The sequence below is a fragment of the Mustelus asterias genome, chromosome 23 (genome assembly GCF_964213995.1).
Source record: "Mustelus asterias chromosome 23, sMusAst1.hap1.1, whole genome shotgun sequence".
NCBI lineage: Eukaryota > Metazoa > Chordata > Chondrichthyes > Carcharhiniformes > Triakidae > Mustelus > Mustelus asterias.
Window position 1 is genome coordinate 48843560 of NC_135823.1, and position 26731 is coordinate 48870290.

The following is a 26731-nucleotide window of genomic DNA, read 5'->3' on the forward strand; positions in this document are numbered from 1 at the left end:
AAATTACTAACAAGATCTCCCATTTAGCATGAGAGTAATCATGGTTCAGTTTCACAATTAACTTACCCAATTTCTACACAGATAATTATCACATTAGAACCAAGAACCCTGCACTATTCCCCTCCCTAAACTAGGGACACAATTATAGAGCCTCTTCCACAGCTAAGATCCATTAGTTCAATGTAGCTCAACAAAGAAACTTCTTGATTTGTCTGGTTTAGCAGCCCCCATTGTGCAGTTGATCTGAAGTGGTTTGGGCAGGGGAATAGGGTGATGGTAAAATTAGCACAACATTCTAAGAACAAAAAAAAAAGCAACAGAAGGTGGAAAGGCATCAGGAGGTGGAGGTGGAAATATATATACCATAGGCAAGTACCAGTCAACAATGCTGGGGAGTCAATAAACTGAAGCCATCCTAAAGCATATTTGGCGACATCATTTGCAGTGTGATTAAAATGCAATGTACTCATGGATTCCTAGTGTGCTGGAGAAAGAGTACAATTAGCTCATTTAGCAAATACATAATGTATTCACATAGTGCCTTGAACATAAAATATTCTATGTGCTTCACGGGAGCATTGTAAAGAAAAGTTTGACACCAAGCCACAGAGATATTAGGGCTGCGCATGAACGTAAAGCGGTGAGTTTTAAAGATTGTACTGAACAAGAGCTAGAGAGGCAGAGAGGTTATGATGGTGATGGAGCTTAGGGCCCAGCAACTGAAGACACATCTGTCACTGATGAAGCAGTTAAAATTGGGATGCACAAGAGACCAGAATTAGAGAGACCAAAAACCTTAAAGAATTCTGGGGCTGGAAAAGATTACAGATATGGCAAGGAACAAAAACATGGAGGGATTTGAAAGCAAGGATGAGAACTTTAAAATTCAGGCATTGTTTAACAGGAAGCCAATGTAGATCAGTGAGCACAAGGGATAATTGTGAGAGTAAGGACATGGACAGCAGAGTTTTGGATGATCCCAATTTTCTGGAGGGCAGACTGTAAGAGGCTAACCAGGAGAGCTTTGGAATAGTCAAGACCAGAGGGAAAGCCATGGATGAAGGTCACAACAGTAGGCGAGATGAGGCAGGAGTGGAGTCAGGCTAAGTTACAGAGATGGAAATAGACACTCCTAGTGGCAGCACAATTTGTAGTCAGAAGCTCATTGCAGGGTCAAACTCGACAACAAGGTTATGAACCATTTGATTCGGCCTCAGACAACTGCTCAGGAGAGAAATGGAGTTGATAGCTTCAGATCAAATTTGTAGCAGGAATTGAAAACAGAGAATGAGATAAATTTTCTGCCCATTCAGTATTGGATGTGAGACAGACAGTCTGTCCATTTAAGGATATGATGTGGAGATGCCAGCGTTGGATTGGGGTGGGCAATTTAAAGATAATAGAGGAGTGAGAGAAGTGGTACTGAGGCAGAGTTGAATTTCATCAGCATGCTTCTTAAGAAAAATGTTGTTTTCAAATGATGTCAGTGAGAGGCACCATATAAATGGGATATCGGACATGGCTAAGTATAGCTACGAAGAAAAGAGAGATAACAGTGCAGGACTGGGAAGAGAAGCCATTACAAGTGATATTCTGGCTGTGATTAGATAGATAAGAATGGGCCAAGTTGAATGCAGTCCCACCCAGTTGGTGGAGAGGCATTGAAGGAGGAAGGTATGGTCAAACAGGTAAAAGGTTGCAGGCAAGTTAGAGATGAGGGATTTGTCAAAATCATATCAACATACTCTGACCTCAATCAGAGATGTTTTGGTATAGTGGCAGGAACAGATCTGGTTGCATGAAATTCTGGAGAAGATAGGTACTGATTTAGAGACAATATTTTCAAGGATTCGAGAGAAATGGGCAATTGGAGGTGGGGCACTAGGTTGCAAGGACAGTGGGGTCAAATAATTTTTTGAGAAAGGTGACGAGAGCAGTTTGAAATAGAGGGACAGTGTATGGTGAGGAACCATTAACAATATCAGCTAAAATGGGGACCAGGAAGGGAAGATAGAAGTTAGCAAGTTAGAGGGAAGAAATGTTTCTTGATATCAGTCTCCCAGTCAAAGTCACTTAAGTAGAAGTGGTACAAGCCAAAATACAACTGGAAAACTTACAGGCATGTTGAAGCACTCCACAAATTTCCTCTGTTTAGAGTCCAGGACTCCAGAGTTTGGAAGTCATGACAAATTTGGAACAGTTTCAAATAAACAGTCATATGCACAATTTTTAGTCCTTATTAGCCAGTTACGTACAGAACTATATTTGTCAAAACACTCCCTTCATTTAACAAAGAACACCAAACTGACCGGAGCAGTAAAGCAGCCTTGTGTTGTAGTGGTTGGCATTTAGTTTTATCAATTCTGTGTTGTGGAAATGTGAAACTTACAAGATATAAGCAAACATTTCCCCTCTCCCCACATTAAAAAAAGCTGGATATTCAACTACTTGGAAATGAAGATCAATGAACCATTTACACTTCCAAAATTTGTTATGACTCATCTGTTATCTAGTGAAGACATTACTTTCATTTCAGTAACATTTATGCACACAGAAAGACATCTGAAATACGACAGAAGCTAACAAAAATAAAGACCGAGTAGAAAGGAGAGAATATACAATGGGTGTGAAAGCATGATGGAAAAAGCGATTTTAGCCTCTTTAGAAGTAGGGAATACACAAGGCACACACGATAAGGAAATTCAAGGGCAGGAGTATAGCAATAAAGAGCAGTGGGCGACTGATGAGTTTGGGAATAGATATGGAGGATAATTCAATGCAGGAGCACAGGATTCACACAGTATATATGGTGAGAGATCACAGAGATGGGATCACAATTCAGCCTAATTGAGTCCATCCCTATATCACAGCAGCAATGCTGGTCAACAGTGCAACATGTAAAGCTAAGAAATATTACCAAAAAACATAATTCAGGCCTTTGTTTCCACAAAACAAAAAGTCTACATGCAAGCGAAGACTAAACTAATAAAATTCGGCCAAATGTTTGATTATTCCCCCGGAAATAACCAGCACGATCAATTCCAGGGGTATGCAGTGTACAGAAGACAAGCATGGATGCTTTTCTTTTTATTAATTCACAGGATTCAAGTGTGTCCCTGGTACGGCCAGTGTTTATCAGAAATCCCTAATTGCCCTCAGGAATTTGGTGCTGACCCACTAACTTGAACACTGCAGTCTGCAAGGTGACGATGCTTCCACGTTGTTGCTAAGTAAGGAGCTTCAGGACATGAAAATACAACATTGAAGTCTGCAGCCATTACAAAAAAAAGTTTGAACGACAAACAAAGTAACTGCATTTCACATTCTCAACTTGAACTGCTGTCTTTCTGGAGTTTTAAATTAATGCCCAATGTTTTAATGAGGTAGCACAATTTCCATTTAAAACAGAACCATCACTAAATGAAACAATCAAAGTATGCGACATGGAGGGAACTGTGGAGGTGATTGCGTTCCCATGTTTCTGTTGCTTTTGTCCTTGCAGGTTATCTGGAAACGCACCAGTTCTCAATAAATGCAGCAAGTAACGGAAAGCAAGTTGATCTTTGAAGCAGCAAATTTGGATAAATTTAGCTAATGGAACAAAATGAGCAAGGCTTTGTTCAGAGAAGATACTGTTTAACTAACTTGTTTGAGTTTTTTGATGAAAGAACAGAGGGAGTTGATGAGAGCAATGCAACTGATGTGGTGGACAGGCTTCCAAAAACATTTTATAAGTGCCACATGACACGCTTGTCAAAGTTAAAACCCATGAAAAAAAGAGAGACAGCAGAAGCAAGAATGCAAAATTGGCTGAGTGACAGGAAACAATGGTAGTGAATGGTTGTTTTTCATACTAGAGGTGGGTTTACATAGCGGGGCTCGCAAAAAATTGATGTTAGGACCTCTGCTTTTCTTGATATTTATTAATTATCTAGACTTGGATGGACAGGCACAAATTCAAAATTTACTGATGACACAAAAATTAAAAATTGTGACCTGTGAGGAGGATACTAGTGGACTTCAAGAGGTCAGAAAGGAATGGGTGGACAAGCAGGACATCAAATTTATCACAGAGAAGTGTGAAGTCATTTTGGTAGGAAGAATAAAGAGAGGTAATTAAAAGTAAGGGCACAATTCCTTTGGAGTGTGCAACAGCAGAGGGACCTGGGATTATGTACAAATCAAAGGTAACTGGGCGAATTAAGAAAGCAATTAATTAAGCATATGGAATCTGGACTTTATAAATAGGTACACTGCAAAGGAAACTATGACAAACCTTTATAAAACATTGATTGGTTTCAACTGCGGTACTGCAACTAATCTGATACCACGTTTCAGGAAAGATGTGAAGGCATTAGAAAGAGTGCAGAAAAGATTCTTAAGAATGGTTCCAGGATGAGAAACTTCAGTTGCATAGATAGATTGGAGAAAGTGGGGCTGTTTTTTTTGAGAAGAGGAGACCTTGATAAAGCTGTGTAAAGTCATGAGGGAGATGGATAGAGTAGTTAGGGGAGAAACTGTTCCCATTGGCAGAAGGATGAGAACCAAAAGATTCACTTATGATTGGCAAAACAAAAGCAATGGCATGATCGGGAAATATTTTAAAAACAGCAAGTGGTTAAGATTTATAATACACCGCCTAAAAGGGTGATGGGGGCAGATTCAATCAAGAGAAAACTGTGGGAATGGGACCAGCGGAATTGTTCTTGCAGAGAGTTGGCAAGGACATTACAAGCCAAATGGCCTCCTCCTGTGTTGTAACCACTATAAGGTTCTATGATTCATGTCATACTGAAGAAACTCCCCAGCATCCAAAAACTGGCAGTTATCCAAAACATTAATCCTTGCATGATCAGGGCATTTTTGTTTTCCCAATTATGAAAATTTGATGACAAAAAATTGAGTAGCTGAGTTTTGCATCAAGTTAAAACTTTTGACTTTCTGGAGATTTAATTTCACTGCCCAATGTTTTAATGAGGCAGCATAACAAAATTGTACAATTTCCTGATAAAAATAGGACCATCACCAAATACAGTAGATTTTGTGTTATCCAGCACTCTACCAACCAGAATTCTCTATTAACAGGAATTTCTGATGTTCTAAAATGAATCACCACTTTGCCCCGAAGCAATTCCAAAGTTATCTGGAACCCATACCTGTATCCTGTGCTGTTTGAGACATTTATGTTTGAATGTACTGTTGATGAACACTTCCTGAGCATTGCATATTAGTTCATGCTACAAGCATTGCACAGTATTCCACTAATAAATGGAACTCTCAGTTAACCAATATTTTTGATTAACCCAGCACCACCCACTCCCAATGCGTACCAAATAAAATATTTTGCTGTAAATTGGTTTAAAACCAATAAAGCTTTGCAAGCTCACATTATGGCTATCCACAACTCTCCTAATCCCACAAATGTTACAGCACAGGAAGTCATTTGGCTCGTTGTGTCTTCACTGACTCAGTAGGAGCAACTTACCTAATGGCACTCCCCCACCTTTCCTCCACACCACAGCAAATTTTCTCTCCAAATAATTATCCAATTTTCTTGGATGACCTTGATTGAATCTGCCTCCAACATCCTCTCTGGTATCAAGCAGCTATGGTTATCCTCCTTTCCAAGCTGACATTTTACAGTCCTGATAAAATTACATTTAAGCTATTGCAATTCTTACATTACTCTGCGTCCAGCTTGATCTAACACGAGTCACTCAAGAATTAAATTTAGCTATAAAAGATCCAATTTATAACTTCATACACGCTTGAAAATTATACTCAAAATATCTTCAATCAAGTTCAGGCACACAATCTAATCCAGGCACACAATCTAATCAAGAACAATCTTGAACCACTCTGAATGAGGTGCCATACTATTCCTGTCAGCATACTGTGATAGAAATTTCTCTGCAACTCTATCGTTGTGACACATAAGTGACCTGTTCAAGTCGGAAAATGGGACTGGTCATCCATGGAGGTGAACAACTGTGATGTGTCAGAGTGAGGACGAAGACATTTTATCTGAAGGTCCTTCCTTCAGAATACATAAATTTTCAACTTGAGTAACTTACTAAGAAACAGAACTTTTTGCTGGAAAGCTTTGAAACCTTTTTCCACACTTATACAAGAGCTACAGATTTTGCATGACTGTGCATTAATTCATAAGCTCGCAGGGCAAAAGTTGGCATCAAGTGCAGGCTCGCTAATGTTCATAGAATCCCTACAGTGCAGGAGGAGGCCATTCCACCCATCGAGTGTGTACCAACCACAATCCCACCCATGCCCTATTCCCGTAACCCCACATATTTACCCTACTAATCCCCTGACACCAGGGTCAATTTAGCATGGCCAATCAACCCAATCCTCACATCTTTGGAGTATGGGAGGAAACCAGAGTACCCGGAGGAAACACATGCAATCACAAGGAGAATGCGCAAACTCCACACAAACAGCTGAGGCTGGAATTGAACCCGGTCCCTGGCACTGTGAGGCGTCAGTGCTAACCACCGTGCCGCTTTTACAGCTAACTTCAGTAAAACAGTAGACAAATATATACTTTCAGAATCAGGGAATTAACTGAGCGCTGCAATATCAACATCAACAGACAGGAAATTGTGCATTTTCAGGGGTCAGAGGAAGGGAGTGGATCGTTTATCTGTTACTGGTGTAGGGCATGCATATCCAAAACATGACTGGTCCCAACAGATTAGTAACAAATGATCAACTACAGCATGTACATCAATGCAGTTGCACTTATAAATGTTTGAATTTTTCTGGCTCAGTTCCCAAAGCACCTCAGTTGATACATGAACAATCTTCCAGATTCAACTACCTGTCTGTGCTAAGCTAACTGGGAACAGCTAAGATGTTTAACAACATCAGGTTAAAGTCCAACAGGTTTATTTGGTAGCAAAAGCCACACAAGCTTTCGGAGCTCCCACTCACCTGAAGAAGGGGCTTGGAGCTCTGAAAGCTTGTGTGGCTTTTGCTACCAAATAAACCTGTTGGACTTTAACCTGGTGTTGTTAAACTTCTTACTGTGTTTACCCCAGTCCAACGCCGGCATCTCCACATCACAGCACATGTGCTCCAAGTGACATTGGTAGCCCTGGGCTAGGAAACAGAAACAACCAGATCACTAGCTAATAACAACTTGATCACTACCCAATGGCAACTGTGATCCAGAGACATCTCTTAGTTTCAGCCTTTCATTCTTTAAAGGAGTTAAACAGCTGTGAGACACATTCTTAAAAGTCAAACAAAGGCAGTCTTTCCAGAGGGGCGCCAAGTATCAATTACTGGTCTGTGTAGTACACGTGGGAACTAAGCACAAATGTCCAATTGAAAGAATGAATTCAGTCACCTGTACAATAATAATGTAACTTTTGCTATTGCTGCCTTTATTAAGAGTCATGTAATTAGTTGCACGCGTATGCATGTACACAAACAATTCCAGTAGTTACAACACTGACATCTACCCAACAATGTGGAAAATTGCCCAGGTATGTCTAGCCCATAAAAAACAGGACAAATCCAATCCAGTCAATTACCACCCCATCATCCTACTCTCAACAATCAGCAAAGTGATGAACAGAGTCGTCGATAGTGCCAGCAATAACCTGCTCACTGATTCTGTCAGGACAACTTGGCTCCTGTCCTCATTACAGTTGTGGTCCAAACATGGACAAAAGAGCTGAAATTCAGAGGTGAAGTGAGTGTCCTGGATATCAAGTCAGCATTTGACCAGCGTGGCATCATGGATTATTTTATTCTTTTAGAGAGAGTGCAGAGAAGGTTTACCAGGATGTTGCCTGGTATGGAGGGTCTTAGCTATGAGGAGAGATTGGGTAAACTGGGCTCGTTCTCCCTGGAAAGACGGAGAATGAGGGGAGACCTAATAGAGGTGTACAGAATTATGAAGGGGATAGATAGGGTGAACAGTGGGAAGCTTTTTCCCAGGTCGGAGGTGACGATCACGAGGGGTCACGGACTCAAGGTGAGAGGGGCGAGGTATAACTCAGATATCAGAGGGACGTTTTTTTTTACAGAGTGGTGGAGGCCTGGAATGCGCTGCCAAGTAGGGTGGTGGAGGCAGACACACTGGCATCGTTTAAGACTTACCTGGATAGTCACATGAGCAGTCTGGGAATGGAGGGATACAAACGAATGGTCTAGTTGGACCAAGAAGCAGCACAGGCTTGGAGGGCCGAAGGGCCGTTTCCTGTGCTGTACTGTTCCTTGTTCTTTGCAGCCCTGGCAGAACTGAAGTCAATGGGTCAGGGGAGATCTCCACTGATTTGAGACTTACCTAGCACAAAAGATGATAAATGTGCTTGTTGAAGGCCAGTTCTAGGACACTTGTCCTAGGCCCAACCTTCTTCAGTTGCTTCATCAATGGCCTTATCTCCATCATAAGATCAGAAGTGGGGATGTTCGCTGATAAGTGCACAATGTTTGGCACCATTTTTAACTCCTCAGACATTGAAGCAGTGTGTGCCAATATACAGCAATGCCTGGACAACATTCAGACTTGGGCTGATAAGTGGCAATTAACATGCATGCTATAGAAATGGCAATGGTCACCTACAAGACAGACTCTAATCTTTGCCCCTTTGACATTCAATGATATTATTATCACTGATCCTCCATTAATCAACATCTTGGAGCTTACCATTGACCAGAAACTGAATTTTTTAGAAATTTTATTTATTACTGTCACAAGTAGGCTTACATTAACACTGCAATGAAGTTACTGTGAAAATCCCCTCGTTGCTACACTCAGACACCTGTTCGGGTACGCTGAGGGAGAATTTAGCATGGCCAATGCACCTAACCAGTACGTCTTTCAGACTGTGGAGAAAACTGGGGCACCCAGAGGAAACCCACGCAGACAGGCGGAGAACATGCAAACTTTGCAGAGACAGTAACCCAAGCTGGGAATAGAACCCGAGTCCCTGACGCTGTGAGGCAGCAGTGCTAACCACTGTCACCATGCCGCCCCTGTCCGAATTGGGCCAGCTATTTAAATACTGTAGCTACAAGAGCAGCTCACAGATTGGGAACTGAGGAGAGCAACTCACCTCCTTATTCCCCAAAGCACGTCTACCATCTACAAGACCCAAACCAGGAGCGTGATTGAAATACTCTCCACTTGCCTGGATGAGTCCAGTTTCAACAACACAAGAAACTGAACACCATCCAGGACCAAGCAACCTGCTTGATTGGCAACCTATCCACTAACTTAAACATTTGCTCCTGTCCACCACTGATGCAGAATAATAGCAGTGTGTCCTATATACCAGATGCATTGCAAAAACTCACAATGGCTCCTTCAACAGCACCTTCCAAACCCATAATCAATGCAACCTAAAAAGACAGGAACAGCAGATCATGGAAAACTACCATCTGCAAACTCCCTCTAAGTCTCTTGCCACCATGACTTGGAACCATATCACTGTTCCTTCACTGTCATGCGATCAAAATTCTGGAATTCCTTTCCCAACAATACCATTGGTGTACCCGCACCACCAGGTGGATTGCAGTGGTTCAAGAAGTTGGTTCACCACCACCTTCTCAAGGGCCATTAGGACAGGCAATAAATTTTAGTTAGTCTCATTGCCGGTTCTGCATTACAAAACTTGGGGTTTAATTTTTATTGGAAAAGAGGTAATGGGACCATCACTTTGTGTTGATCATTCCACTTCCAGTTGGTGTAGCAACACAAGGCAGGAATAAGTCAAAAGGGAGACCCTTTTAGAGAAGGATACATGTACGTATATAATTTTGAAAAAAGCAATCATGCAGCTTACTTGTTAATCAAAACAGACAGAGACCACACATTATAGTACTGATGTAGACACACTTGTGGATCTCTATTTTGTGCTGAAGTTAGCCGAGTTGCCATCTTTTTTGAGCACAAATGACAATCAAATTTTATTTACAAAGATGGAGCATCGTAAAAGTTTGCTTCTTCCAAGTGAAGACGGTAGAAAGTTGCTCCACAAATGCTACTTTCCATTTCTTACTGCATTAGAATGCACTCGTGCTCCTTTTGCAATTTAGTCCAGCTTGACAAAGCCAATGTCTTTAATGTTTTGTCTGAAGAATGGCTACACATGTTGAGGCTGCATTTCCGGATCAGGCCATGCCGGTTCACGGGACCCCAGGCCAAATTTCCTGGGACGGGACCAGTAAAGCTGCTGATAACCCATGGCAGCCAGGCACAGAACAATTGACCCCAAAACTAATGGGTTGGGAAGGGGGAAGTTTTGAAAAGATCAGGGTTCCTGCTCACTAACATACCCTTTCCAGCAGGTGTATTGTGTGTAAACATGCTGGGTGAGCACAGGATCTGGCTCTGCTGCAAGGTCCTCACATTATAATAGCTCATCACTCTCCCAATACTTAAAAGCTAAAATAAAGGCAGTCACTCCAGAGAAACATCAAGTATCAATTATGTGTGTGTGCACTGCACATGGGAATTGGCACAAGCATCTGATTCAAAGAATGAATCCAACTTGCTGGCTTGCCACACGCAAATGTAAAATCTTACTCCAGTAAAGGGCAGCACTTTCAGGAGGATGGAGAAAACAAGCAATAAAAAAAAATACAGTTTGCCTATTGTAATTTGCTTCCGAAGAGAAGCAGAGTTCATGTTTACAACGGCACACTCATAGGACCATACAATTCAAACCAAAAGGAATTATTTGATTATACTGTAGACACTGTAAACGTGCATATACTGTCTCGATTTGAGGGATGTATTTTCTCTGAACAGTTACCGTCATAAGATTTCCTTATTTTCTAAATTAGAAAATGCTTTAAGATAATTCTCTAACAGTAAAAATTCTAGCACTGTCCATTCTACCTATTTACTAAGTGGGGGTAGAAGCATTTAAACTCGCACACTCACACATGCAAATACTTTGAAAATCATAGTTCATGTTTCTCTTCTAGTTCCAAAATCTTGTCCAGTCATGGGAAAACCACAAGGATCCAAACTATCTATCTGCGACCAAAAAAACAAAATTGCCTCAAACCTCTGGTACCTGGAAAAAACACCTCCCTAGATGATTCCAATGTTTCTAAAGGCATCAATGCTGCTTCATATTAATTACAGCATTCTAATATAAAAAACAAAAAAACATGTTTTGTATCCCAAAGCACAGCGACTTTAAAAATGTAATTTTATTTTATTATCAGAATTAAGATACCTTTCACTATTTTGATTTCATAAAAATTATTGCTTATGGCTCAAAACATTTATATAGTGGCAATAATCAGCCTAGTTGCAAAAAGCATTTGCATCACGAGGTCATTAAATACTCTGTATTTAGCCAAGTGTTACTGCTACAAACATTAACAGGTATAAAAATACTGCCCTTCTCAAGAGTACATGCAAACCTGCTGTAATGCAAAAAACCTATTAGCTTGTAAATATAAAGTAGCATATTTCCAATTGGAAGACTGTTTAGCACTATTTCAAAAATTGAACAGTTAGACTGTTGGACTCTAGCCATAGATCAACAACTAACAGCTCAGCATTTGCAACTACAAGATCATGGATGTTACTGAAAAATATGTACAACACAATTACCATGTGTTATGTCTATTTAATGAGAAAGGAGTAAGCACTTAACCTACAATTGCATATCAGAGATAATGACTTGAATAGCCAACTAGTGAAAGCCAAGTAGCTGATGTGTTCAGGGCCGCTTCTTACATATCCACATATTAGTGCTTCCTCTATGAATGTATGGACTTCCGCAGTCAATGGTAAAGCTAGCAGTCCCCAAATAACGAGTTGAAAAATATTAATATTGTATAAACATATGCAATTTATGTTCCATTAAACTGCATGACTGTCTCTGACTGCAAGAGTATTATAGAAAATCTTCTACTTTCCAAGATCTTTGCGCTTCTCCAATTCGCTCCACCTTCATCAATTTCACCAACTGACATGGGAGCGGAGAAAAATAATAGATTTATACTAAAAATTTGCTGTCAATCCTATCTATGCATATTTTTAAACATTAACAACAACCTCCTGCTACTTCAAAACATAATATTCATTCTAGTATCATTTATCCTTCGTTTTCCCAAAGTAGCAGTTTGATACAAATTAGTTTGCTGGGCCACATCAGAGGACAATTAGATTGAATCATGTTAGTGAGAGAATGGGAACATAAGAATAGAGAGTTGGCCATTCAGTCATAGAATCCTACCGTGCAGAAGGTGGTCATTCGGCCCATCGAGTCTGCGCCGACCACAATCCCACCCAGGCCCTAGCCCCATAACCCCATGCATTTACCCTAGCTAGTCCCTCTGATACTAAGGGGCAATTTAGCATGGCCAATCCACCTAACCCACACATCTTTGGACTGTGGGAGGAAACCCACACAGACACAGGGAGAACGTGCAAACTCCACACAGACAGGGACCCAAGTTGGGAATCAAACCCAGGTCCCTGGTGCTGTGAGGCAGCAGTGCTGACCACTGTGCCACCCTTCAAGTCCTTCAAGCTTGTTCCACCATTCAATGATACAGATGTCATGATCCAGTAACTCCACTTAGCCACATATAGGCAAGACTCAAAGTAGGTTTTTTTCCCTAAATTACATTCGTGAAACAGTGGTTTTTTTATAACAATCCATCAGCTTCATGGTTACTTGCTGATAGTGGCTTTTAATTTGCAAATTCAAATTCAATTCAAATGCTCAAGCTGCCATTGTGTGATTTGAACTCCTGTTCTTTGGATTAGGATTCCAATTTCCTCAAGCCAATTCATTTTCATGTTGTGCCAATGTGCTTCTTGTGGAAGGACTTAATTCATCACTTCAAATCACTCCCACCACAAGTGACTAACCTGCAAATGCAAATACTTCATTCTCCTGTTATCAGCTCAACACACTCTTTCTAGACATGGAAAGAGAAAAGGTCTAGAATTCTTTTGGTAGATGCTTTCACAGTTCAAGTAGATATGGCATGAAAACTTCACATACCCACAACTACACTCCTAGTGTAGTGAAGTCCTAGTGACAGTATTATGCCAAAAGAATGACTTTGCAAAATGGCGAACAAGGCCTCATTCATGAATGATTTTTGTTTTCTAGATCAGAAGGAATAGTACTGCATGTTGGAAGAATACAAAAGCAGTTTAAATAAATCAGAGAATTAAATGCAGAAGGAAACTCATGCCTGTATCAGATCTCAAAGAACTACCAATTATTCATACTCACCCTGATCCATAACACAACCCTGTAACGTTTCCACTTGAAGTATTTATCCAATTCCCTTTCCAAAATTATTAAATCTACTTCCACCACCTTCTCAGGCGGTGCATTCCAGACTACCTAAAGCAACAACACATTCAAGTAGAATTAAGGACATGTTAAGCCAAAATGGGTTCACCATGTTTTGTGAATCCACCCTTTTGCGTTTGTTGATGGCTGGAGTAACTAGAACTAGCTGTTCTGATTTAGTTTAACTTGAAGTTGTGTTGAAAATAACTTGTCTTGTAATGGAATGTGCAAAATTGAGAGGAATTTCTCCTGCTTGGGGAAGTGGAAGCTGGAGAAGAGGTGGTGATGCTGTATTATGAATCAAGGAGTCGATTACTGCAGTGAGGAGTAATTTTTTAAAAAGATTAAAAAGTTAAAGCAAACTCTCAGCAGGCTCCTCAATTAAGGCCATATAGGTAGAACAAAAAAGGGGCCATCATTTTGCTGGGAGTGTACTATAGACCCTAAAACAGTCAGGGAGAGAAAGAGGGGCAGATATGTAGGTAGATCTCAGCTGTAAAAGGTAAAAACAGGGTAATAATAATAATAAAGCATTTCAACTTCCTCAATATTAATAGGAGGGTCTAAGTATGAAAGGTTTAGAGGTGGCAGAATGCTTGAGGTGCATCCAGGAGAGCTTTTGAGCCAGTATGTAGAAAGTCCTGACCTAATTTTGGGGAATGAAGCCAGGCAGGTGGTAAAAGTGTCAGTGGTGGGGCATTTCAGTGATAATGACAATAACTCGCTAAAAGATTGCAAGGATGGCGCCGGGCGACTTCTTGCAAGCTGTGCCCAGCATACCCTCTAATTCTATCTTTTACTCATTACATTCTGCACCTCTCCTTTCCTTCTCTTTGTAAGGTATGCTTGTCTGTATAGCATGCAACAATACTTTTCACTGTATACCAATACATGTGACAATAGTAAATCAAATCAGGGAGAGGGACTGTGATATAATTGAACAAATTAGCATTGGGTAGGAGGTATTAGCAGTTCTAGCAGACCTAGAAGTGGCTGAATCCCCAGGCCCAGGGAGGCAAGGAAGGAAATTGCAGGGCTCTAATACTAATTTCCAATTCTCCGCTGACCACAAGGAGGAATGGAAGACAGCTGATGTGATACTATTATTCAAGAAGGGAAGTAGGGATAAACCAGGTAATTACAGATCAGTGAGCCTAATATCAATGGTAGGGAAGTTATTGGCGAAAATACGGAGGAACAGAATTAATCTCCACTTGGAGAGGCAACAATCAATCAAGGATAGACAGCATGGCTTTGTCAAGGGATAGTGTCTAATAACTTTGACTGAATTTTTCATTGAGGTAACTAAATATGTAGAGGGTGGTGGTGCAGTTGATGTGGTCTAAATGAACTTCAGTAACACTCCTAACAAGGCCCACCGTTGGAGACTCATCAAGAAGCTAAACGCCCATGGGATCCAGACAATTTGGACCCACAAGTAGATTAGTGGGAGGAGGCAGAGGGTGATGGTCAAAGGTTCTTTTAGTGATTGGAAGCCTGTGTCCAGTGGTGTACTGCTGGGATCGGTGTTGGGTCCATTGCTGTTTGTGTTCTAGACGTGAAAGTAGGAGGTATGAATAAATTCGTAGACGACAAAAATTGATGGCATGGTAAGTAGCAAGGAGGAAAGCCTTAGATTACAGGATGATATAGACAGGTTGTCAGATAGGAAGAACAGTGGCAAATGGAATGCAAGCCTGAAAAATGTGAGGTAATGCCTTTTGGAAGGAGTAAAAAGGAAAGGGAATACACAATGAACAGTAGAACGCTAGGAAGTACAGAGAACCACAGGGACTTCGAAGTGCATGTCCACAGATCCCTGATGGCAGCAGGATAGGTAAATAAGGTGGTTACGGCAGCGTAGGGATTACTTGCTTTTATTAGCTGAGACATAGAATATAAGAACAGGGAGATTGTGATGGAGCTGTACAAAATGTTCTTTAGGCCAAGTGGGAGTGTGCAGTTCTGGTCGCCACACGATAGGAAGGGTGTGTTTGCACTAGAAATGGTGCAGAGGAGATTCACCAGGATGTTTTCTAGGCTGGAGCATTGCAGCTATGAAGAGAGGCTGGTTGAGCTGGTGTGGTTTTTAGAGCAGAGAAGGCTGAGGAGGGACGTGATTGAGATGTACAAAATTATGAAGGGGTTAGCTAGGAAGGAACTTTTCCCTTAGCAGAGGGTTCCACATCCAGGGGGCATAGATTTACATAAGGGGCAGGATATTGAGAGGTTTTGTGAAAACATTTTTCACTGAAACGATGGTGGGAGTCTGGAACTCTGCCTGAAAGGGTGGTAGAGGCAGGAATCCGTATAACATTTAAGAAGCATTTAGTGGGATGACATGATGCGTGGGAACAGCTGTGTTTCCATGAACTCTGGCTCTACTCTGCATGTAATCCTTTTATTGTGCTTACCTAACCCAGGAGTGAGAACTCCATATTACTTCCCTGGGTGAGTTCTGGTTAAACAACCCCAGCTCCTAATTATGTGTTTGCATAACTTCAAGGATCGCCAAAGAGTATTGGAGGCAGCTAGACATAATGAAGTCTTGTTCTATGATGGAGCAACGGTCACTTTCTTTCAAGATTTCTCAGCGGCGATACACCAGAGGTGCAAGGACTTCGATGAAGTTAGAAGGCTACTGAAAGCCACTGAAGTGCAATATGCCCTACTGTATCTTGCTACACAGAGGGTGACATTCAACAACTTTACAAAGATGTTCAAAAAAAACCTGCTGAAGCCATAGCTTTTGTGACTCCATAGGAGCCAATAATTTGTAGTAGTAGACTGCAGTTCACTGTAAAATTCATGCTTCAGAAATTGGGAGGGGATTCGTTAAGTGGATACAGGTGCTTTATAAAAATCTACTAGCAGCAGTCCTTACTAACGGTTATAGATCTGATAAATTTAGACTTCAACAAGGGACTAGACAAGGGTACGCATTATCCCCACTATTGTTTGCAATAGCTATTGAACCCCGAGCAGAGGCAATTAGACATAATCCTTCGATATTTGGTTTGTCCAGTGGTGGAAAGCAACTCAGGATCACGTTATACCTGAAAGATGTGTTTCTATTCATGTCTAAGACAGATGTCTCTGTTCCTGTTATTATTGATATGGTGATTAGTTCCGGTTCCTTTTCGGGCTATAAAATTAATTTTGCAAAATCCAAGGCTATGCCTTTGGGAAGGCTTAGAGAGAGACCTCCCTTCCCTCTTCTTTCTTCCCCCCCACTGCCTCTTCTCCTTTAGATGGTCCTCCTCAGGGTTTACTCATTTGGGTATTTCCATGCCAATAATTATAAAAGACCATTGCAATGGGACCTACATGGTCCTCCTTACTGATATTGTGGCTGGGCAGGCCAGCACTGATTAAGATGAACGTGTTGTGTTACCTAGATTGCTGTATTCTTTTCCAAATACTATCAATGCTGCGTTCTGTTAAGGTTCTAAAGGAAATTTAATAGTATGATTAGCTCCTTTACATGGAACAAAATGAAACCTCACTTAAAATTGACCAAAATGCAGCTTTCTTGTTCAAAGGAGGGGCTAGGGGAGCTGAATATCAAGATGCATCAATTAGCCTCTCATCTTAAATTTATATGCGAGTGGGTAAGAGAGAACTTCACCTACATTTGGCTTGATATTGAAGTTTGCCAGTCTGAGTATTCCTTACAAGCTTTGTTGTTTAAGGGTTTCAAGGATTACAAATGTGAGAATCAAATATCATTAACATTCAGCTTCGAAGATGGTCTGAGAGTTGGAAGGAAAATTTAATTTGACTTCCGCTCTCTCCCGTTCAGGGTAACCCACATCTCCCACCAGGTCTTTGAACGGTTATGGTGCTCATTAGGTTGGGTGACATGTTTAGTGGTGCTGCCTTGTTATCTTTTAAGCAACCGTGTCAACAATATGATATCCCGAGATACTCCTTTTTCAGATACTTGCAACTTAGAGACTTTATTCTTAATAAGACACCTCTGCACCTTGATGTTTGCGTTCTCCCATGGAAGAAAATCCTGACATTTTGACATCTATGGAACCAAATCAAGTGATCAGCAAATTTTATGACACGTTCTAGATCCTGTGTGAATATGCCAGAGACACTGATCTTGGGGAAAAAAAGATTTTGCAGCAAATATCGATGAGGAAACCTGGGGCAGTATCTGGGGAAATGCCAGTAGAATCTTAGTTTATAATAGAACGAAGGGGACCCATCTTAAAATACTACAATGTCTACACCAAGCTTAAGGCACAGAATAGACCCCATTATACCCTCACTATCAAAAATGCAAATTAGTGAGGGGTGACCACACATATTCGCCGTAACTCTACTACCTCGTCCGCCACAGAATCGGAGCGGGCGAGGGTCCAACAACAGAAATCTCCGTTGACCTCCGGCAGACAATTTCCAGTCTCGTTCGAACGAGGCTGTAAAATCCCGCCCAGCGTGTCTGGTCCTGTTTCAAAATTATATCTGGCTGGCTGGGCATACTTAAAGAGCTTGAGAAGATAGTTGATATGGCCTCAAGCGTTTACTTAAAACGTAGAACAGTACAGCACATAAACAGGCCTTTCGACCCACGATGTTGTGCCAAACATGGCGCCAAATTAAACTAATCCCTTCTGCCTGCCCTTGGTCCATATCCCTCTATTCCTTGCATTTTCGTGCGCTTATCTAAAAGCCCCCATCATATCTGCTTGCACCACCACCCTGGCAACACGTTCCAGACCTACCACTGAGTGAAAAAACTTGCCCCTCACGTCTCCTTTGAACTTTCCCCCTCTCACCTTAAGTGCATGCCCCCTTCACTCAGACATTTCAACTCTGAGGGAAAAAAGATTCTTGAAACCCTATCTTGTGCTCCAGAACTAGTCATGCTTCAAGCCAAACTGTTCCAGTACAGCTACACACTGACATCTACCCCACAACATGTCAGACCTAGTATAAAAGAATAATGGATGCGGTATTGGAGACCAATGCAGGAGCTTCTCAGGAAACCACCCTAGGCCCAACAATCTTCACCTGCTTCAAGTATGTTCTGCAACACAAAAAGCAGGACATATCGAATCCAGCTAATTGTCACCCTATCAGCCTGGTCTTGATCAACAAAGTGATAGAAGATGTCAACAACAGTGCTATAAGTGGCACTACACAGCAATGACACACTCAATGATGCTCAGTTTGGGTTCAGCCAGGGCCACCCAGTTCCTACCCTCATTACAACCGTGGTCCAGACATGGACAAGAGGAGCTGAATTCAAGAGGTGAGCGGCAAGAGTGACTGCCTGTGACATGGAGGTAACATTTGACCAGTGTGGCATCAAACGGGCAGAGGAAAATTTAAGTCAGTGATCAGGAGAAAACTCTCCACTCGTTGGAGTCAGACCTAGTACAAAGAATGATGGATGCGGTATTGGAGACCAATGCAGGAGCTCCTCAGGAAAACATCCTAGGCCCAACAATCTTCACCTGCTTCAATTACCTTCCTGCCATAATGTCAGAAGTAGGGATGTTGACTAATGAGTGCAGTGTTAAGAATCATTCGCGCATCCCCAGGTACTGAAGCAGTCTGTGCCCACAAGCAGTAAGACCTGAACAACATTTAAGCTTGGGCTAATTAAGTGACAAGCAACATCTGAGTCACAGAGGTGCAAAGCAATGACCAAGAGAACATGTCAGACCTAGTATAAAAGAATAATGGATGCGGTATTGGAGACCAATGCAGGAGCTTCTCAGGAAACCACCCTAGGCCCAACAATCTTCACCTGCTTCAAGTATGTTCTGCAACACAAAAAGCAGGACATATCGAATCCAGCTAATTGTCACCCTATCAGCCTGGTCTTGATCAACAAAGTGATAGAAGATGTCAACAACATCTATCCATCTCCCCATGACATTCAACTTCATTATCACTGCCAAATCCCCCACTATGAAAATCAACCAGAAACTGAACTGGAGCTGCCACATAAATACTGTGGCTGCAAGAGCAAGTCAGAGGCTTGGAATTCACTTTGGAGGAAATAATAGCAAATTGGATTATCTAAATGGAAAAAAATTACAACATGCTACTGTGCAAAGGGACCTGGGGATCCTTGTGCATGAGACGCAAAAACCCAGTCTGCAGGTGCAACAGGTGATCAAAAAGGCAAATGGGATGTTGGCCTATATCGCAAGGGGGATAGAATATAAAAGCAGAGATGTCTTGCTGCATCTGTACAGGGCATTGGTGAGGCCGCAGTTGGAATACTGTGTGCAGTATTGGTCCCCTTATTTGCGGAAGGATATATTGGCCTTGGAGGGAGTGCAGAGAAGGTTCACCAGGTTGATACCAGGGATGAGGGGTGTTGATTATGAGGAGAGACTGAGCAGATTGGGTTTGTACTCGTAGGAATTTAGAAGGCTGAGGGGGGATCTTATAGAGACCTAAGAGATAATGAAGGGGCTGGATAGGGTAGAGGTGGAGAGATTCTTTCCACTTAGAAAGGAAGCTAGAACTAGAGGGCACAGCCTCAAAATAAAAGGGGGTCAGTTTAGGAGGAACTTCTTCTCTCAGAGGGTGGTGAATCTCTGGAATTCTCTGCCCACTGAAGTGGTGGAGGCTACCTCGTTGAATATGTTTAAATCACGGATAGATGGATTCCTGATCGCTAAGGGAATTAGGGGTTTTAGGGATCAGGCGGGTAAGTGGAACTGATCCACTTCAGATCAGCCATGATCTTATTGAATGGCGGGGCAGGCTCGAGGGGCTAGATGGCCTACTCCTGCTCCTATTTCTTATGTTCTTATGAATTACTGACTCCCAAATTCTGTCCATCATTTACAAAGGCACAAGTTGGGAGTTTGATAGAACATTCTCCACTTGCCTGGATGAGTGCTGTCCTAACACCACTCAAGGAACTTTACATCATCCAGATGAAGTAACCTGCTTGATCAACGTCCCATCCACCATAGTCAACATTCACTCCCTCCACCACCAGCAACAGTGTCAACAGTGTGTATCTTATACAAGATCCTCACTAGAAATCACTAGTAGAAACTCAGTAATACTCCTTCAACAGCACCTTGCAAAAACTGTGATCCCCATCAACACCACCACCTGCAAGTTCCCCTCCAGCCACATAACATCCAAAATGTGAAATTCTTATCAATGTTCTTTCACTATCGCTGGGACAAAATCCTGAAATTCTCTTCCTAACAACACTGAGTATACCTATGCTAGTTGAAGTTGTTCAAAAGATGGCCCTCAAGGGCAATTAGGGATGAGCAAATTATGGCTTTATCAGCGATGGTCACATGCCAGGAAGGAACACCAAAAAAAAGCTTTCAGAGTGTTCAAATTTCCTCCTGCAAACCTCTGGAAATATCTGTTTTTTTTCTAATTGAATCAGACCATTCCTTTCAATAGAACATGCCTCAGATCAGTTGTTAGAGCACAAAAATACCGGATGTGCTGCTGACAAAAACTTGCATTTATATAGTGGCTTTATCAAGCCAAATTTATCAAGCCGCATAAGGAGATAGAATGACAAATGATCAAAAACCTGGTCAAAGTAGTAAATTTTAAGGTGCATCTTAATTAGAAGAGGGGTAGAGGAAGGGGGGTTGAGAGGCAAAGTGTTTAAGGGAGGGAGTTCTGAATTTAAAAGGTCTTTGCAGTTAAAAGCATGGCCATCAACAATAGACTAATGAAAATAGAGGATGTGCAAAAACTGAAGAATTCTAGAGATCTCAAACAGTGGAGGGACTGGAGGAGGTTGCAGAGATACGGAGGGACAAGGCCATGGAGGGATTTGAAATTAAGGGAAAAAGTTAAAAATGAATGTGTTGCTGGACTTAAAGTAATGTAGGTCAGCAAGCACAGGGATAATGAGTAAATGAGACTTTAATTTTGGATAAGTGCATGTGTAATGTGGAAGTCAGCAGAGCACTGGCATAACCAAGTCCTGAGGTAACAAAAGCATGGATGAGGATTTCGGCAGATAGTCAGTTCCACATTTCTACTGCTTTGTCAGTAAATCTAAATCTTTTCCTAGATATTAAGACAAATAGCAGCAAAGATATTTATCAATTGGTTTGGAATTCCTGCTTTATAGTTTTTGTTTGCAAAACTGATTTTTCTTTTCATCTGCTTTATTTAAATTGTTAGATTAATGAAAGTAAATCATGATTCTATTGGAACCGTTTTGATATATTCCTCTTTAGAAATATCCCCCTCCCCCACACTCCCAGCCTGGAAAGCACCTATTCAAACACCCATGGGAAAATAAAATTCTGCCAAATAACCCGAGTCCACAGGCCACAAGTAGTCTGCACAGCAACCTGGCTCAAAGTCCAAGCTCTTCACCATTTAGCACTTAAACCTGCTATCTGCAAATGAATTCTGTGAGCTTGAGGTGGGTAAGGTTGTTTTTAGTTCTGTTGCCTCATTGCTAGGTAAACCTGATATTGCAACGTCAAGAGCCACTGGTGGCCATAGCTTGTGCCATGTGTTTTCATTCCCATAGCATTGGTGTGACAAGCCCAACAGTTCTCTTCACGAGCTTTGGGTGTGATAAAATGTTATAGATTAACATGCAGTAATGTTCAATTATCTAAAACACACTCATTTTGCATAAAGTCCTAACAACTGAACAAGTGCAGATGTTTTCCCACCACGCTGGGTTACTTTTTAAGTTGTCAGATGAATCAGAATCCCTACAGTGCAGGAAGAGGCATTTGGCCCATCAAATCTGCACCAATCGTAATCTCACCCAGGCCCTATCCCCATAACTCTACTTATTTACATTACCAATCCCCTAACACTAAGGAGCAATTTAGCATGACCAATCAACCTAACCCGCACGTCTTTAGAGTGAGAGAGGAAACCGGAGCACCCAGAGGAAACCCACGCTGACACGGAGAATGTGCAAACTCCACACAGTTACCCAAGGTGGGAATCAAACACGGGTCCCTGGTGATGTGAAGCAGCAGTGCTGACCATTGTGCCACTGTGCTGCCTGCATTGGTGAAAGGGCAGTGGGTTAATCCATTATCAGTAAATAGTTTAAATTTTCTGCCAACTGTAGGGTAGATGTTTACTTTCCCTATCAACTTAAAAGGCATTCTGATGTAGGAACTCCCTGAAATGCTGATTGTTCCCTTGAAACGATGCTGAGACATATTGCCGGTTAGCACGATCCAGCCTCTTGAAAGTTGTGTCGTATTAGACAAACGTATGGGGCTAAAGGCAGATAAGTCCCCTGGCTCTGATGGCTTGCATCCTAAAAGAAGTAGCTGCAGAGATAGTGGATGCATTTGTTGTAATTTGATTCTGGAGAAGTACCAGAGGATTGGAAATCTGCCAATGTGACACGCCTGTTCAAAAAGGGAGGGAGGCAAAAGCAGGCAACTACAGGCCGATTAGCCGAACATCTATTGTTGGAAAAATGTTGGAATAAATTATTAAAGGAAGTAATAGCAGCATATTTGGAAAATCATAATCTAATCAAGCAGCATCAGCATGGCTGCATGAAAGGAAAATCATGGCTGACTAAATTAGAGTTTTTTGAGAAAATGGATAGAGGGGAACCAGTGGATTATTTTTTTAATTCATTCATGGGATATGGGCATTTATTGCGCATCCCTAGTTACCCTTGAACTGAGTGGTTTGCCGGGCCATTTCAGAGGGCAATTGAGAGCCAACCACAATGCTGTGGCTCTGGAATCACATGGAGGACACACTAGGTAAGGACAGCAGATTTCCTCCCCTAGAAGGACATTAGTGAACTAGATGGGTTTTTCTGACAATCAACAATGGTTTCATGGTCATCAGTAGATCCTTAATTCCAGATTTTTTTATTGAATTCAAATTCCACCATCTACCATGGCGGGATGCGAACTCGGGTCCCCTGAACATTAGCTGAGTTTATGGATTAGTAGTCTAGCGGTAATAGCATTAGGCCATCAACCTCCCCTGGTGTGTTGTATTTGGACTTCCAGAAGGCATTTGACAAGGTACCTCACAAAAGGTAAGAGCCCATGGTGTTGGAGGTAGTTTATTGGCATGGATATGAAGTTGACTAATGTGCAGGAAACACAATGGGGATAAGGATTTATTTTTTAAGGTTGGTGATCTGTAGCCAGTGAGGTTCCACAGCGATCAGTGCTGGGACTGCAACTATTTACAATATATATTAATGACTTAGGAGAAAGGAAGAAAATGTATTGCAGCCAAATTTGCAGATGGCAAAAATAGATGGAAAGACAAGTTGCGAGGTGGTTGCAAACAGTTTACAAAGAGATATTGATAGGTTAAGTGGGCAAAAAGTTAGCAAGTTGAGTACAATGTGGGAAAATGCAAAGTTGTTCATTTTGGAAGGGAGAACAAAAAAAAAGTATTATTTAAAAGGGGAAAAACTGCAGGAAGCTGCAACACAAAGGGACTCCGGTGTACTTGTGCACGAAACACAAAACTAGTAGACAGATGCAGCAGGTAATCAGGAAGGTTAATGGAATGTTGGTCCTTATTTCAAGGGGGTCGGAGTATAAGAGTAGGGAAGTCTTGCTGCAGTTGTACAAGATACCAGTGAGACTACATCTGGAGTACTGCTAGCAGTTTTGGTCCCCTTATTTAAGGGAATAAATTATTTCATTAGAGGCAGTTCAGAGAAGGTTCACTAGGGTGGTCCCTGGTATGGAGGGATTGTCTTATGAGAAAAGGTTAAACAGGTTGAGATCTTACTCATTGAAATGTAGAAGAATGAGGTGATCTCATTGAAACAAATAGGATTCTTAAGTGGCTTGACAGGGTAAATGTTGAGAGGGTGTTTCCCTTCACGGTGGAGTCTAGGACTGGACAGCATAATCTCAGAACAAAGGGGTGCTAACTTAAAACAGATGAGGAGGAATTTCTTCTCTCTCAGGGTTGAGTGTCTTTGGACTCCTTGCCACAGAGAATTGTGGGGGTGTAGCCCTTGCATACATTTAAGGGTGAGATAGATAGATTTTTGATCAGTAAGGAAATCAAGGATTATGGGGAAAGGACAGGAAAGTTGACACAAGGCATGTCAGATCAGCCATGATTCTCTTGAATGGTGGAGCAGGCTTGAGATGCTGAATGGCCTATTCCAGTTCCTATTTCTTCTGGCCTTCATCTGCTTCCATCACCTTTTCAAGCAATGCACTCCAGATTGCAACAATTCATTACATAAAAACATGTTCTCATCTCTCCTCTGGTTCTTTTGAGAACTACCTTAAATCTGTGTCCTCGGGTTACAATCCACTATGCATTGCAAACAGTTTCTCCTTACTCTATCAAAGTCCTCAATTTTGAGCACTTCTTAACACCTCATCCCCTTTACTTTCTCTGTTCTAAAGAGAAACTCTAGCTTCTGCAATCTCTTATTTGTGCTTTGAATTTTGACAACAATGGCCCCAAGGAACCTCCAGTAATATGCCTGCAAAACTGTCAGAAATTAAACTATCAAGAGCCAGCTGGCTGTTCTCTCTGGGCTGATGAGAATGACTTGGAAACCTTGACATGCACCAATTTATTTCACTCACTTATGGCTAGCAGATTGGTTATTCAAGGCAGTTACTGTGATGGGACAATGTGCATAATTATACAAGTGTTAATTGCGTGGAGGGAACGTTGGAGTTGGCAACTAGTTACAACTGGATTTATTGAGGGTGGTAGTTTAAGTGACACGCTGAACTACCAGAGCCAAGCTGAAACAAGTGTTCCCCTAAATTCAGATATTGAATTTCAGATGATAATCCTCATACATGTGGAATTTTTATAGCCTTATATTCTTTTGAAATCACATGTTAATGATATGGTGCAGAATACTGGGCTGTGACGTGACATTACACAGAACATTGCATTGTTTGGATGGTGAATTTCCTGTCATGTATGGTTTTCATACTTGCGAAAACGTGAGGTATATAAAGGATACAGTTTCCTTGTCTCCTTTCTGTTTAATTTCCATTTAAGCCTGTTTTGTTAAAGTGAAGGCCATTTCAGTAGTACATTACATCCAGAGAACCTGTCAATTGAAATGTCTTTCTCTTTCCATGCCACAGCCCTTTGTAGAGTATGACAGTGCAGTGGTTGTGTTCTTTGGATGCACCAATTTAAGGTAAATGGCAGAAGAAGCTATAGAGACAGGAGGAAAGAAATATTTTATGCAACGTGTGGTTAGAACCTGGAATGCACTGCCTGCAAGTCTGTTGAAAGCAGGTTCAAGCAAAGAATTTAAGAGGGAACTGATTCATCTGAAAAGAGCGCACATGAGGGATATAGGAAAAAGGCAGAGGAATGGTGCTAGATAAATTGATCCTTTGGACAGCTAGCATAAACACCTTGGGCCGAATGGCCTCCTGTGCTTGGTAGTTCTATGTTCCAGGACGAATTATTCAGAGACCTGGGATAATAATCCAAGAGAAAGTCTATTGACAGCACTCATGCTAACTTTGAACAGTGCTGTTGAATTTAATTGAATGGTTAACAGAACTCTTCTTTTGTCTTCCTCACCTGCATGTGTTGCACAGATAAAAAAATATTCTGGACTTTACAAAACTTGCGATATGATCAGACATGTGCAGGCATTCAAACCCAATTTGTCAAGGGCAGGAATGGATAACACCATAAGTATAAACTCATTTGAACTAGAGCAAGACAAATACATGAATAGCCAGGTCCATCCATAACTTCCATTTTAACACAGCTATAGCAAATCACACCAATTGCATTTTGGACATAACAAATGAGCCAAGTTGCTCTACATGAGCAAAAAGGACAAAATATGGCACCTAGCCACATAAGGAGATAACCAAAAGCTTGGTCAAACAGGTAGGTTTTCAGGAATGCCTCAAAGGAGAAAAGCAAGGTGTAGAAGGGGAATTCTAGAGTTTAAGACCTAAGCAACTGAAAGCATAGTTTTAAATGGTGGAGCAAGTGAAGTCGAAGAAACGCAAGGTGCCAGAAACCATATGGGGCACTTGCCTTTAATCAATCCAGACATAGATTACAAAAGCAGGGAGGTCATGTTGGAGTTGTATAGAACTTTGGTGAGGCCACAGCTGGAGAACTCTGTGCTGTTCTGGTCGCCACATTATAGGAAGGATGTGATTGCACTGGAGGGGGTGCAGAGGAGATTCACCAGGATGTTGCCTGGGATGCATCATTTAAGTTATGAAGAGAGGTTGGATGGGCTTGGGAAGTTTTTTGTTGGAGCAGAGAAGACTGTGGGGTGACCTAATCGAGGTGTATAAGGTTGAGGGATGTGGATAGGGAGCACCTGTTCCTTTTAGTTGAAGGACCAGTCATGATGGGACACGAGTACAAGGGGAGGGACAGGAAGTTTAGGGCAGGTGTGAGGAAAAATCTTATTACCCAGACGGTGGCGACAGTCTGAAACACACTGCCTGGGAGGGTGGTGGAGGCAA

General features: G+C 41.6%; 1 protein-coding gene and 1 pseudogene across 2 annotated transcripts in view; both read right to left on the reverse strand.

The window, feature by feature from the left end:
• adcy9b (adenylate cyclase 9b) overlaps nucleotides 1–26731 on the reverse strand; it is a 139202-nt gene that overhangs the window by 104837 nt on the left and 7634 nt on the right. The gene's annotated exons all lie outside the window — the stretch shown is intronic.
• On the reverse strand, nucleotides 10062–10214 carry LOC144510733 (small ribosomal subunit protein uS14 pseudogene; annotated as a pseudogene).